We start from the raw sequence: 16,071 nt of genomic DNA, 5'->3' as shown, positions 1-16,071 counted from the left end.
ATTTCCATGTTTCGTTTTGTTTTGCATGTACTTTACGCTTATTGCAACTAGTCGGTTTTCAATGCATACTGTCAAGCCCTTGAAAAAAATCAAGTACTGACTAAAAAACATATTCACATGGTTTTATGTAAAATTTATTTTAATGTCTGAAAAAACAGTACTGACAAAAATGTATAATTTTAAGCAAAAAATGTTTAAAATCTGTACATTTATCTTTGTTTTGCAAAATAAAGTCGTTTAAAAAATAAAAAAAAAAAAACTGATCTAAAAAAAAAATTAAGGAGTTTGACCAGAGAACAAATACAAATATGAATAAAACTGACATTTTATTTAAAAAAAAATACCTAAGTATCTGAGTTGTGTAAAAACATATGGATGTATTTAGTGCCTGTGGCTATGATTTGAATATGTGCTCTGTGTCTAATAAGACCTCAAACTTCATCTATTAAAATGCATTTTCTAGTGTGAGGTTAAAAAAAAAAAAAAAAAAGAAAGATTGTCCTGGGTATTTTATAGCACTTTAAACTTTCATCATGGTAATAATCCATTGTTGTGGGCATTAGGTGGTATTATTAGATATTGTGAAGGTAGGTGCTCAGAAAATCCAACAATTTCCCTCACCTTGGGTATTTATATAACATTTATCAATATATGCATATCTCAGTATGTTCTTATGTCTTCATTTAGAATGAAATCTATATTTGGGATTGATATCATCATTTTTGCCTAGATATTTCTTGACCCAAAAGTGCTTCAAGTATGCCGAGGATTCCTATTTAGTGACCCTACATCACCCTCTTTACCTCCTTTACTTTCAAACTGTTGTGTATGAGGGGTTAGAGATGGTTCAGTAAACAGAAGTACTAGCTTCTCTTTCGGAGGTTTAAAGTTTGATTCCCAGCATACAAATAGCAGTTTAAAAGCATGTGTAATTCTGGTTCCAAAGGATTCAAACTTCCTCCACAGGCATTAGGAAAGCACATGATGCGTAGACATATGTGTAGACCAAACACACGGAAACATAATTTAAAAAAATAGAAAGAAATGTGTCATGCATGTAAATCATCTCCCTAGTAACTTGTCATCTCCTGTAAAATAACACTTCATTCGTGTTGGCATGCATGTGTGTACACAGTGCTCATATTATGGGATGCTCACGTCTATTACACTCTGGTAGTTGAGGCTTGAAATCTTTCTTGCACTTAAGAGAACTGAAATGAAGCCAGTTTTCTGTAACTTCAAAGACCCAAATGGTTTCCATTACACCACACTGCATCCCATTTCAGTCGTAAAAGTTCTATTATGTTTTGGCCCAAATAACCAATGGACCTCATTTTTGCTCCCATGGTAGTTGATGATTCTGTGGAGAATTACAGGGAACAAATTTGGGAAGAGCACAGGCACCCACACTCAGATTTCTATGACAGCATGGATTGCATGAGGCATCTAAATATAAATCCTGCCACACAGAGCTGAGAACAAAGAATGCTCTGAGTAAACTGCTGCTATTTATGTTTCTGCAATCCAAACAATGAGTTGTTATTGTCAGTAATACTTTTCTTTTAATAATGCCTGGAGTCAGAGATTAGATTCCAGTATCTTTTGTTGGTGAATACCTTGAATGATCAACCTAAGATAGGAGTCTGGTGGTAAAACTGTTTGGCACACACACAACTCATGTTCTTTTCCCTGACCTTCTGGAGTGGCGCTAGGACACAAACAGAAGAGTTGTGCTTGGAATTTGAATTGAATCCCTCTTCCTTCTCCCACGCTAGAAAACCAAGAAACATTGGCTTGTCTATAGTTTGCAAATTTGCCATTATAGTTCTCTGAGATTAGTTTCAGTGTTTTAGTATTCATGTGAATCATTCTTTCCCATGATTTAAGGTGTGATTTTCCTTTAGTGCTGAGGGTTAATCTTCATAACAAGTTCCCCATTTCCCTGTGGCTCACAGTCTCTGTATCATTATAGTGTGTTCTTAGTTTTGTCTTTCTGTCCCCAGCTTTGTTAAATCATGAAGGTTTTTTGTTTTGATATCATTTATGAACCCTGGGAAAAAATTAAAACAAGCAACCTTCTTGACTATCTTTGCTGATTACCTGTATATCCGTAGCTTCTTTTATTGCTTTTATCCAAATGTTGAGGTACACTTTGAAATTCCTGCTGTTTTACACTTTGTCTCTAAATGTTCTTGCTGTCATGAATTTTTATTTCTCATGCTTGTCTATTTGTGTTCATTCAGAAACACCTTCAGCTTTCCCTCTTATAGAAATGTTTTCTTCCTCTAAGACTAATGTAGCTAGCCAATCATTGACATTGGGTAATGGGAAATTATTCTCCTGTCTTTAAGCAGAAAGATCATTCTGGAAAGGCCTGGCGAGCACTTAGTTGGAGCAACAATGATATTCCAATTGCCAACTAACTCATGTGGTGTACTATTCTCACCTGCAGCTAGAATATAAGGATTAAGCTTAGTGTATTGCCTCTAATTACCTAAGACAAAAGAGAGGCAAAGGAGACTGACTGAGCTGTAGTCAGTGAAAAGATAAGTCATTGGAGACTAGTTCTGAGCTCAGTCCTGCAGTGATTTATTCCTGTTTTCCAAAGTATGTATGGATCCATGTTCTTCCCTGCCACTGGGCATGGCCTTAAGGGAGGTGAAACATGGGGAGCTCTCTACTGCCTCTCCCTGTGCCAAGGCAGTTAGGTGGGCTTTAGGAAAGTGTGCAGTCACCACTCTTGAGGTCTCTAGACAAATGCCTTTTCTGTGTTCCCCATGGCAGTTTTCTTATTGTCCCAAAAGTATGTAGAACTCCATAGTGAATTTCTGGCAGAGAATAAACAAAGGACACATAGCTTCCATCTTTAGGTTTTATTTGCTTAGGTGTCTTAGCAAGGACTTTGTACTGTGGCTTTGTCACAACCACACAGTATATCCCACAGCATATCAAATGGTACTGCTCCAAAGTCTCTTACTTGTTAAACTGCACATATTTCTGTGCAAGGTTGCAAAGGCATATTGGCTCTAATTTTAGCTCTTGTCCAACACAGAAGAGCAGGCCTGTTGATGTAGAGTGTGGATTTTCGACGCAGTCAGCTAAGGTACTGATCTCATTTGTATTACTTAATGGGGTGAGATTTCTGGCAAATTCTGTAAGCTACCCGTGCCTAAATTTTCTCATGTACAAAGTAAGGTAAACAGTTTTGCTTTTTCTAAGTTATTAACATAACCAAATGGCTTATCAAATTTAGAAAGTCTTTTTTAAGGCATAGAATACCTCCCTAATTGTTATTCATTAGGATGGCATCAATCAACATAAAAGTCATTCAAAACAATGTAAACTATTGCCATTGCTTTATCTGCCATAACTAGATGATAAGACCTCGCTGCTGAATATAACATTCTCTTTAGATACAGGAAAATGAGAAGCCAACTTCAAATTGATAGGAAACTTTCTCATTGATGGTTATCTTACATCTTGTCAGAAGGTATAATAAAGAGGGAAAAAAGACATCAGTGGTCTTGCCTAACTCTAGACCCTGCATGTTACAACACTAACATGTTGTCAAGTTGTATCTATGGTACAAAAGTAATATAATAAGCATACTAAGTGCTTTCTGATTGGATCTGAGGCTGGTACCACAGGAGGGATTTTTTGGTCCAGTATTGTAAACCTGATCAAAAGCACAATTTTGAGATCATAGTCCTCAGACTTGGTCAAGAAACTTCCTTTATAGAATGGAAAGGGGTTTCCATTCTTTATAGAATGGAAAATATAGAGTTTCAAAACAATAGAAAGTACTGACTGTAAGTAACTGAGTGTTAAGCTGTGTATGTGTTGATGTGTTTATAAAAGATAAAGGGGGGATATGTTCTATGGAGCTGTGCTGAGGTACGGGGGAAGGAGGCTGCCTCAGTAAACCCATGCTGAGGCATTCCTTCCCCCTGAGTAACCAGCCACATGACAGTATAGTATAGAATGGATTTTATTCAAGGCATGGGGAGGGAGTTAAGAGGGTAGTAGAGGCAGACACACACACACACACACACACACACACACACACACAGGGGTGGGGGTAAGAGGAGGAGGAGAAGAAGGAGGAGGAGGAGGAGGAAGTAGAGAACTAGAAGCTGACCATGAGCACATGGAGAGAGCAGGGAAGGGAATTTGGAAAGAGTGGGAGCAAGAAGGCAAGAGAGCAAGAGAGAACAAAAAAGGGGTGTCAAGCAGCCCATTTGTAGTGTCAGGCATACCTGGGTATTGCCAGGTAACTGTGAGTCAAACTTAGACAGAATACTAACGTGGATTACCTATGTCAACCTCCCACCCTTCACAGCTCAGGGATCTTTGAAGAAAAAAAAGAAGCAGAAAGAATGATGTGGAATAAAGCTATGAACTGAAGACTTCTGAATAGGTTATATCTATTGCACACATTAGCCTCCGTCAGCTACAGTGGAGCACAAGACCTGATAAATACTAAACCTGTTAGAATTTTGTAGGAACAAGGGATGCATCCTGGTGCCCGATCCCTGACTGGAAGAACTATTTGATACTCTGGGAGGTAGTGTTACTTTCTTTTAAGATATGGCTACTGGTAGATTGCTTATACTCAGAGTATTACCACATACCCTGTACATAAAGACATCACTAGTTGGATTCAGTGGTTTATTAATAACAATAAGAAGACATGAAGTTCAGAGGCAGATGAGGTGGAAGGCAAGGGGGAATCCGAGAAAGACAGTAGGAATAGATATGATTCATATACATTGTATAAATATAAATATAAAACATTTAAAGAATACAAATATTATATAAAATGGTGTTTTTATTGTAATAAAAAAAGTGTGCCTTTAAATAGGCTTTGACTAAATACTAGTGTGATCATATATATCTCCTTCTTATCTCCTCCAATTCATCCTTGGTCTCTTGACCAAAAAACTTACTTTCATCCCAACTTTGTAATTTCACATCCTCCTTAGAAACAAATAATCAAACAAAAACCTAGCTGGGTACAATTAATGCTATTCTTATGTTCATAGGTTTAAAGCCATCCACTAAACCGTGGGTAACATCTACTGGCTGTACTCTTAAAAAGTTCTGCCTTCTTTAATACTGAGCAACTGATAAAACACTCCAACATTCATGCTGAAACTTTTGCTGGAATGATCTTGGACAATATTTGTGTGTGTAATCACAGCTATAGTGAGATTAGGGTGCAATGTTCAAAACATAACATTTCAAGGTATTCACCCTATTCTCCAGCTCTTACAAGGCTTTTGTATCCTCTTCCATGGTTTTTGTTTGTTTGGCTGTTTTGTTTTTGTTTTGTCTTGGTTGAGAGAAGGGAGATTGATGAAGTTGTCCCATTTATAGATAATCACTCACAGTGATTTATTCTTGGGAATTTGAGTGCTTTGAGTATGCATTGACTGTTGCCTACTATAAAAAGAAAGTTCTCTGACCAAGGTTGTGAACAACCCAGGTCTCTGGGTATAAGCAAATATAATAGGAATGAAATTTGGGAGTATGACTTGTTAGCAGAAAACAATTCCAGATGTAGTGACTGGAACAGGAGTAGCCTCCATTGACTCGTGTGTTTAGATGCTTGGCCACAAGGAGTTTCATGAATAGGAGGTGTGTTCTTGTTAGAGTAGGTGTGGCCTTGTTGGAGAAAATGTGACACTGTGAATGCTGGCTTTAACAAATGCTCAAGCTATACCCAGTGTGCAGAAGTCTTTTTCTGCTGTCTTTGGATCAATATGTAGATCTCTCAGGTCCTCCAGCACCATGTTTGCCTGAATACTGCCCTGCTTCCTACCATGACAATAGTCCTCTGAAACTGTAGGCCAGCCTCAAATGTTTTCTTTTATGAGTTACTGTGGTTGTGGTGTCTTTTCACAGCAATAAAACTATAACTAATATACCTGGCTTCAATCTATGGCATATGGCCTCATTAACCTTTGGACTTTGTTTTCAGTTCCAAATATGAGTTCCTTTCTGTGGAGCAAACTTCAGTACCAACCAGAAGGTATCACATACCAGTCTTGCCACTATTGTGCCAATGGACACATATTGTCTGGTTGATCACTATTGTAGCATTTAAGGTCCAGTGCTGGATAAGACCACTAATGTTTTTTGCCTACCACATCACTTTCTAGCACTATGACAAGCAACCAAATGAGAAGAATTTCATTGTAAGTTCAAGGTTGAACTTTCATTGTCCTGCATCCAATATGAGTGGTGTCTTTTTAAATATGGTCTTACTATGTTGGTATGATGAGAAAACAAGAAGAGAGGCAATCATACACAATGTGTAAGTGTTCATATTCTTCTCGGGGATATAATTTTATCATCATATGCTAGTCAGATAATTATTATAGAAAATAATTAAACTATAGGTGATTAGTATTTAAGGCTCCATAAAGCTTGGTTTGGTGTAAGGAGGCAAAAAAATGCATAAATACATAGTAGAGGTCCAAAGGTTGAGTTGCAATAGCTCTGGTTTCTTTTACTGCCAGTACCATGAATGAGTACTATTTGATCTATTTCATATCATGAAATTTCATCTTTTTCTTGTTGTTATCTATGGATTGTCCCCGACTATTTTATTAGTATCTTTCTTTTATACAGCTTGCCTGTCTTTAGTTAAAGAACTAGATGGATGGAGATTCTGTGACCAAGTGTCACAAAATGATGGAGTGTGAAATGCAAATGCAGAATCATGGATGACCAAATTGTGCACTATACACACTTCAGCTTTAAATATTTTCATCCAAGATTCAGTGTGGGTATTCATTTAGCCAAATTCTAAACAAACAAGCCTTACATTTTACATGCCTATACCATTTCAATTATTTTGGGAGATATTTAGCAAAATCCATTAATTTCAATGTACATTTAAAATAAAAAGGCTAGTTGATTTAGTAAATTCATTTAGATTTTATTTTTGAGTATTTAAGTCAAACAAATTTACTTCAATTTCCACTATTCCTAGATTGCTAAAATTTTCAAGTAGAGGATTCTTTGAGGTCATTTGTACAAGACAATCCTCTGAACCAAACAAAATTCATCTTTGGTAGTTCAGCTACAGTCACATGCTTGATTTCCCGACTGCTAATATCCTTCCAAAGAAGAAGAGTGAGAAGATCATGGGGCCCTTTCTTGCATAAGCAGTTATCCTATACTACTTGTTGCATTAAATTCTATCCAAATTTTACATGGCGTTATGGTTTGTATATGCTTGGCCTAGCATTATTAGTAGGTATGGACATGTTTGAGAAGGTGTTGCCTTGTTGGAGTAGGTATGTCACTGTGGGTGTGGGCTTTAAAACCCTCATCCTAGCTGCCTTGAAGTTAGTCTTCTACTAGCAGCCTTCAGATGCAGATGTAAAACTCTCAGCTCTGCCTGTACCATGCTTGCCTATATGCTGCCATGCTCCCACCTTGACGATAATGAACTGAACCTGTAAGCCAGCCCCAAATATATGTTGTACTTTATAAGACTTGCCTTGGTCATGGTGTCTGTTCACAGCAGTAAAACCCTAAGTAAGACACATTGTCTCAGGGAAGGGCTAGAGTATTTAGGCTAGCAAAGACTATGGGAGATGTTCCATCTATGTTGCTACGAAAAAGCATCAATTCCTGCTAGATAGAGACTTCCTAGTGTGGTATTTTGAGAAGTATCCATACTACTTTATGTAGTCCCTCATTTGTGCTCTATAAGTAATCCCAGTAAACTCACTTTTTTTTTTTCAGAGTAAACTTTGGTAGAATCATACCTCAGTTTGTTGTTGTGACTTTAGAAGAAGTAGAAATTGTTTATATCTCTGTCTGGAAATAAATTTCATTACTTGGCTGTCTTGCTGAAGAGATGGATTAGTTTAAGACAATTTGGAGCTTAAAAGCAGCAGGATGTGGTAGATTCTGACTTATTAAATGCTCATTTTAGCTCAAACTTTCCATTATTTGTTACCCTAACCATCACCTTGTCAGGCATAATCAGTTACCTTATGAAGTAAAAAGCTGTACTGATCATCATAGACTTGAAGAGCAGTCATTCCAGAGCCTGAGGCAAGAGTCTTGAGATGGCAGTGAAGTTTTCCATGTATATAGCATGCATGCATACAGCAGGGTCTCTGGGGCTAGCTCCTATGTCTCTCCAATTCCCACAAGGAGTAAAGTGATAAAAGGCCACAGAGGTGGAAAGGGACTCAGAAATTTTAGGAAAGTAAGGAGAGTTTCACACTTGACATTCAAAGCCAAGACACTGGGAGGAGGATGGCAACAGGATCAGAGCGTGCCGGCTGCATGCACAGATGTTTATGAGGAAAAGAAGTCAGTGTTACAGAGGTCTCCACCTCAGCCCTGTGGGCTCAGATGAGGAGTTAATTACTCAGCCATCAGGGGATAGCTTGGTTGCAGTCACACTTGTAACTGTGTAATTATCAAGGAGTTTCCACGAAACAACATGTGTTTGTAAATATACAATTAAGTGTTGTCACTACCATTTACGATGAAATAACGCCAGCCTCTCACACTTAAGGTGCCAGCTGCTGGTCTCTGCAATTACACTTTTCTTAAAAAAGGTCTAACTTCCTTAAAGGTGCCAACTCACAGGTCCCCACAGAAGCACAGATAATGTTGTCAGTGATACAATCTTTGGCCTCCAAAGCCAAGTTTCTCATTTCCTATTATGCTTTAATGACCCCTTCTAGTCTCTGAAGGGAGGCTGAAGTGTCTGTTGTTTCCCTTAAATTGTAGATTCCTTTGAACTATATGTTTCTTATACCTCCCTTACCTACTTGACTGTTTTTTGTCTCTTAAGAATTTTGAATACTTTTTATCTTGCTGCCATACCAAGGAGCAAGGAGGAGAAAGCTTAGTAGTAGCATAAATGAGATACTAATTCATGTCTCATATATTTTGGGTCTTTGCTTTGCATAAATCACTGTTTAAGCACAGTCATTTATAAAGCAGATATGAGGAGCACAAATAACAGAATTAAATGTGTCTGTGTAAATCATTGACTATGTGACAGATTTTTCAAAATACTTTACATTTTTGTGTTTTATTTAGTCACCTTCCTCCCTCTCTTTCTCTCTCTCCCCCTCCCCTCCCTCTGTGTCTGTGACTCTGAGTGTGTGTGTCTCTCTCTGTGTGTCTGTCTGTGTGTGTGTGTCTGTGTTTGTGTGTCTGTATATGTGTGTTTCTATGTGTGTGTGTCTGTGTCTGTGTGTGTGTGGTTGTGTATGTGTGTGTCTGTGTGTGTGTGTGTCTGTGTGCATGTCACAATATATGAACAATGGTCATATGATGACAACCTGAGGAAATCGGATGATGAGAGTGGCGGAATTTTATTTTCCATGGATGAACGTCTTGACCGGTTGTCTGATACTAAGTGGTCAGCTCTAAACATGAGTAAATACAGTGTACATGTAACATTAAATAAACTTGGTAGGTGGTGTGGCGTGCATATGTACAGCTATGAATATATGTATGTATCTGTACATGTGCATGTCACACATGCACACATGCATGCACACACACGTGAACACATGTGCACACACACATGCACACACACACAAAAGAGCACACACACACATACAAACAGCAGCAACAACTACAACAATAATTGAAGAACAAGAGTTCATGGGTTTGTGAGGATGTTGGGGACCTGTGAGGAGTTGGAGCAAAAAGAAGTAAGCACAGAAGTGACATAAATACAATCCTAACTCTTCAAATCCTCAAAAATTAAAAAAATGTCTACTCTAATTCTCAGGGCAGCCCCAGAGAAAATGATTTAAGAATTTGTATTCAGCTTTATAATCTCAGTGGTTTTGCTTGTACTTGGAATCTGTGTTTTGACGTTCTAATTATATGTTTCTAAAAGTTGAGTTTTATTTGACAATGTATATGTTGTAAATAGGTACAAGTATTTTAGCTAAGAAGACTATTATAGGTACTTTATGGTTAAACTTTAATAAAATACTTTCAAATTAAAAAACAAGACGCCTTAAAAAGTTTATTCTACAATATGTATACTCTTTTTTTCTTTGAGTGATAAAATAATCATTAAGAAATATACCAGCAAATACTCCTGCACACTACATAACGTAAGAAACATTTAAACATAATACTAAAATTTAATTTCACAAAGAGCAAATAAAGATAATGCAGAAATCACCATTACAACTCAAAGCCATAAGTGAAGTTCAAGCATTGTACACATCCTGCTAGATGAAAATTAAATTAACATACATATAGTTAAGTTATTCAAAGCTAATTAACGCGCACATGTTAAGGGAACTGACGTTCTATTGCATTCCCAGCGCACCGGTGTGTGATATTGCTGCCTTTAAAGTTCATCACAGAAGCATTTAGAATGCAGAAATTTGAAACAAGTTCTGATATCGATCCACAGATAGAATCTTGACTTATTGTTGAACCATTCACATGAACAATAATTATATTCTATTACTTTGTGCTGTGATTCCTTCATTGGCTCTACTATTTTTCTATAGTTTCCATGGTGATAACTTCCATGGACTATGATGCACTTCCATGACTTCCATGATCACTTAGATTTACCCCATTCTCATTTGACAGTTATGTTTGCTGGCTATCTTCTTTCCTTATTTCCCGAATTCCACCCGATGGATACATTTTTAGTCAGAATTAAAGTGGATTGTAATGAGTAGCTTAAGGGTCTCTTCCGGCATGTGAACGTAGGGGTTTTAGTTCTATGGTCTGAGTTTTTAGCATTTCATTTCAACACATACCATAACAGCATTAAGACAACATGTTATGAGGCTGCCATTTTGCTTTCAAAGAAACTAGAAATCTCAGAATCTGGTCTCAGCACTCCCCTCTTATATCTAATCCATCAGAAATTACCCCCTTCTTTTGTTTTCCTAAAACCCCTCTAATATACCTATTCAGTTTCCCCTATGACCTCTGTTCATCATTTTTTTCTAGTCTACTTTCTAATGGGTCTGCCTACCTGTGCCCAAAGAGAGCTTCATAATCCTTGTCTGTGTTATAAACTTATACAATACAATCTGTGTGTGTCACTTACCTGTTTAAAACTGTTTGCTGGTTTTCCTTTGTTCTTGAATAAATGTCACAGTCTTGGTATAGTGACCTGTAGGCCATCTGTGCCCTGCATTTCTCAACCTCTAGAAGCTGTCTCTCACTAACCTACCCACCAGTAGCTTATCCACTTCTTGCTCTTACTATTCTACATTTTTTTCAAAAGTTCTTCAAAATGCCGAGGTTCTAGTCACTGTAAGAATGTGTTGAAAGACTTTGATATTAAGATCAACAGTGCTACATGCCCCATGAGCTCTCTGAGCTTGGTGCAAAATGAAAGACTCCCTTTCTCGGTGGGGCTTTCACTGTTCTGCCTGATCTTATCTGTAGAGTGTGTCTCAGCACAAGTTCCTGACCTTATCTCGAGAATGAACCTTCACAGAGCTTCCTGCAAATGCTGCATGATTCAGGCCATAAGTCATGCTCAGCCCTTCCCACTGTATGATAGGTGCTATGTTATGACAAATAAGCTCTTCATGCCTATAACCCCAAAAATCTCAGTGGAAAAATCACATAGCCTATTGCCAGACTACAGGTTCAACTTCCCTCAATAAGAACCTGGTCTTCAAACATCCAGAATTCATCTTCATGTAAATGAAGTGTTGTCAGCACCTCTGCCCTAGCCAATAATGTACCTTCACTCTTCAAATCCCTACCTATGCTCCAAGATCTATATAGCCCTCTATTAACCACTGAAGCTGATCTCAGAAGTCACTCCATCCCTGTCTCTGCTTCCCACACTCTCGTGGGCTACTACTGGCCAATAACCTCTGAGGAAGGGGAGAGCAACTGTAGTGTTACATATATTCTATGTTTACCTTTTATAGTAAAAAGAACAATGTTAATGCCCTCTCTGATCCCCTGGAAGTTTTTGCATTCTCCTGTAAGTTTCTACATACAACCACCTTAGCCTCCTTCTGGAAGCTGACTATCTGGTTTCTGTAGCCACTTTGCTACAGGAGGTTTCTTGGAATGCTAACACTTCCTCATCTATGTGGTCTTCAATGACTCTAAGTAAAGGAGCTTAAAAGAACAGAAACCTTGCCACAGTCAAGGAATGCAGTTCAACACTGCACTGCAGGAGCTGCCCGAAACTCTCTCTACTACTTTGTATGCGACCAAATAATTTTGATTTCTCTGCTTCTCTATCTACAATCCAAGTCCCGAACAATCACTCCCAGGCCTGTCCTTACCTTGTCAAAGATACTTGGAAAACTTGCACTTGCTTTTTGTGTCTCTGGTCAAACATCATTCCTTAGGAGCTTTCAATTAGCCAACAACATCTCCTTACCCAACATCATGAGACTCTCTCCACTGTTGCATATTCATATTAGTTGGTATAAGTTGTTTGGATCAAAATTTCTTTATGAAGCAAAGGACACTTGTGTTAGATTCTTGTTTGTCCTCAATACTAGACATAGAAGCAAAAGAGCCACCAATGGAGATTTATTAAACAATGAGTGAACCTGATATAATAATGGGAAAATTGCATCATTTATACTGTGAGTAATAAATACCTTCCATACAACAATAGATTGGTTAATACAAATTTTATACTCTCTTATCTATCCATACCCTTAATAAATATAAGTGAATGAATGAAAACATTGAAATATAATTATGTATGAATTAATTGTACAAATCTAATTTGAGAAAACAAAACATGAATATGGGATAACAAAATATCAAAGGAAACCTAGGCTCTGAGATGTTTTTGAAATTTTCTATAATTTCACCCTCACCAACAAGATCTGGCCTTGACATAATCTTTCTTTACAACTGCCAAGAACTAAAACAGTTAGTTCTAAGCCTCATTGTTTTTTGCCAGTGTATTTTAGAGGCATAGAGAGTTCTTCAGTTTGACAAACCTTAGTCCAGAAATAAACACACTCAATATTTTAGGATATTTTGTTAAATAGGAAATCATGCCATAAAACAAGCAGTTGATATTCAAAGTTCAATGTGTACACATTAGATTTAATGTGTTAGACATTAGATTTAATATATTATACATTAGATTTAATGTTCTTACATATTGGATTTAATTCAGAGGCCCTCCCTCCAAATTCTACCACTTCTCCAAAGTAGGAAGACAGAGTTCATCAATATTACAGAATGATTATTTTTTTAATATCTCCCATTTGAAGCAATACCAATTTTTAGGTGGGCATTTTCAAATCTGTACAGAACGGACATGAAAGGAATCGATCTTAAATGTTGAAGACAAATTTTAAGGAAACCTTTATTAAGATGCTTATTCTGGATGTTAAGTGTGGCTAAGGAAAGAGAACATCTTCTACATGAGTGATTAGCAGTTGCTTTTACTTATATAGATCAGATCTTTCTTGATATGACTCACATTGACTATGTACACCTCAATCATAAAATCAACAGACAACTTTTGACTGTCTAGCATATATTATATCTAGCCATCAAACTGTCACACAAACCAAGGCTTAAATCGAGGTAACCTCAAAGTCAGAGCTCTGTTCAAGGATTAATTCTATTAATTTCCCACTCTCTATATCAACTGATCCCAGCCAATAGGAGTTTAACTGGATTTGAATACTGCATAGATTTCTTCAGTAGCCAAGCATGGCATAAAGCTTGGATTCTGGAGCCACAGCATCTGTGTTCAAATTCCCCTCCTGCTAAAGATTGTCAATGCTTAGAGATGAACTGCGTAACTTGTGTTGTAGCGACACAGTGACCTGAAAGCTGAAGAAATTATAACAGCTGTATCATGCCGCTGCCTTTTGGTATAGATCAAGTGAAACTAATGATAGGAAATGCTTATTATTATGTATTATATTTAATTACCATAATTAACTCTGTCATTTGTGGTCTAATATCTGTACAGTCATGGAGAAACCCCTTAATGTCTTCAAGTTTACTTTCTATATGTGAAAATTGAAACTAATATCAAATATTCAACCTGGGTTTTATGAAATTGTATTTAAATATAAAGGGGTCATTCATTTGCTTATAACAAAGTCCATATTTGAAATATATTAAACATTTAAAAGCATTGCATGAATGATTGAGGGAAAATGCATAAAATGGCAATTAAATTTTGGTGATAAATTATTTTATTGTTTCCTCAGTGATTTATTTCACAAAAGCCATGGAGTATCTTTCAGGTGTTAGCTTCCATCTTAACTCTTAGAGAAAGTGAAAAGTGGCCTTTTATGGAAATCTGCCATCTCGTGTGAGAAATAGACATCTGATAAACAAAGCAATCCGTCATTACAGAAACGTGTTACCACCCACACTGATAAAGATATGTGACAACCATATTCACTAAGTGCACTTCTCTCACAGTGCAAATATAGAGCAGGGATTGGAAGAGGTGGACCAAAGCAGTAGGGTTACATTTAATCGTTGAATTCTATGCTGAATGAAAAAGATTGGTGACTTTTATATCTTATAGATTGAAATTTTGCTCTTTAGGTCAAATATGTAGCTTAATAAGAAATAAATTTCCATCCATTCATTAAAATATACTTTACTATAAGAGGTAATTCCAAATAAAATAATATAAATAATCTTGGTTTTTAATTGTCAACAGTCTTCCCTATACAAAGTACTATGTCCTTTTACTTCTAATGGAATCGCTCCTATCGAACTGCATTCAAACATAGTTCATTAGAAAGAAAGGAAGGAAGGAGGGGAAGGTGAAAGGAAGAAAATCAAATCTGCACCTCTGGCCAGTTGCATTTTATTTGTCCTCATGCCTCTGAGATCCTTCTTTGACTTCCACTTCACATTGCTCAGCCATGACTCTTAACAAATGCAGATTTAAAACGATCCTAGAGTGTTTGACTTATTCAGTAACTTCATCATTAAAGGGACACTGGGGAAGGAGGCAAGAGTAGTGTTTCCAAGATCCATTACTACGTGCAAGCTGCCTTCTCCCACATCCCACTCTTGAAATATCACCACCCATTCAATTTTATGCTGTCACAGTAGCTATAAAGCAGTTCTCTGCAAGATATGTGGGGAATCTATCACTCCACACTAGAGCAAAGAACTTTAAAATGTAAGTCCAAGAGGAATAGGCACTTTATAAATTTGAAATCCAGAGGAAAAAAAGTGCATTTGGTGGTAATGTTTGTGTGTATTTTCCCTCATAAATGCTTAAAGTTATTAAAGAAGTCTTTAAATAGGATAATGCAATAGAATTTGATCACTAGTTAGATTACTTTAGACATGGAATAAAAGGAAAAATCAGTAGCCCTAGAACCAAACTTAGTGGCACTGTTCATTTGCAATTGTTTATGTAATAAGGGTTCAGAACCAGAGTGGACTATATATATACAGGAAGCATTAAATAATGAAGTGCCTTTGCAATTATGTCCTTGGTGATTAGAACATAATTACAATAACAACACATACACCTTTAATTGTGACAAAGTAAGTGTATCTATGTGTAGTATGTCTTAATTAGAATATCTGGAGTCACTTGACAGTCCAGAAGGAGGAGCTAAGACAAAGGAGAAGGGGAAGTGATTTGGGGCTTCCCATCAGTTTCCTTCTTGTTAATCAGCTTCAGTTTCTTGGTTCTCGACTGTTTCCTAGCAAATAGAGAGTGCTCTACATGAAGCTCAATCTAGGATTGCCACATAAGTCCTTTCTTATTTCCTATGGGGAGTCCCACTTTTCATATGACAAAGCCCTGGATAACGAGGACCAGTTTCAATGAGTATGTGGTAAAGTGTAGCTGGTGGCGATTCTAAGGCAGTTAGAATCAGAATCACCTGAAGGGCTTGTAGAACACAGGGAGCTGAATGGAAATGTAGAATTTCTGAACCAGTGGATCTAATATAGGTGTACTCTCTTGCCTTTTGGTGTGATAGGAAACAACAAAACCAAAAACAACTTGGGGAACAAAGAGCTTATTTTCCTTTCACTTCCATAGGACATCCAGGATTGAAGGAACACAGCACAGAAACTCAAGTCAGGAACCTCAAGCGGGAACCA

The sequence above is a fragment of the Micromys minutus genome, assembly GCF_963924665.1.
Source record: "Micromys minutus genome assembly, chromosome: 9".
NCBI classification, from domain to species: Eukaryota; Metazoa; Chordata; class Mammalia; order Rodentia; family Muridae; genus Micromys; species Micromys minutus.
This window is presented reverse-complemented; position numbering follows the sequence as displayed.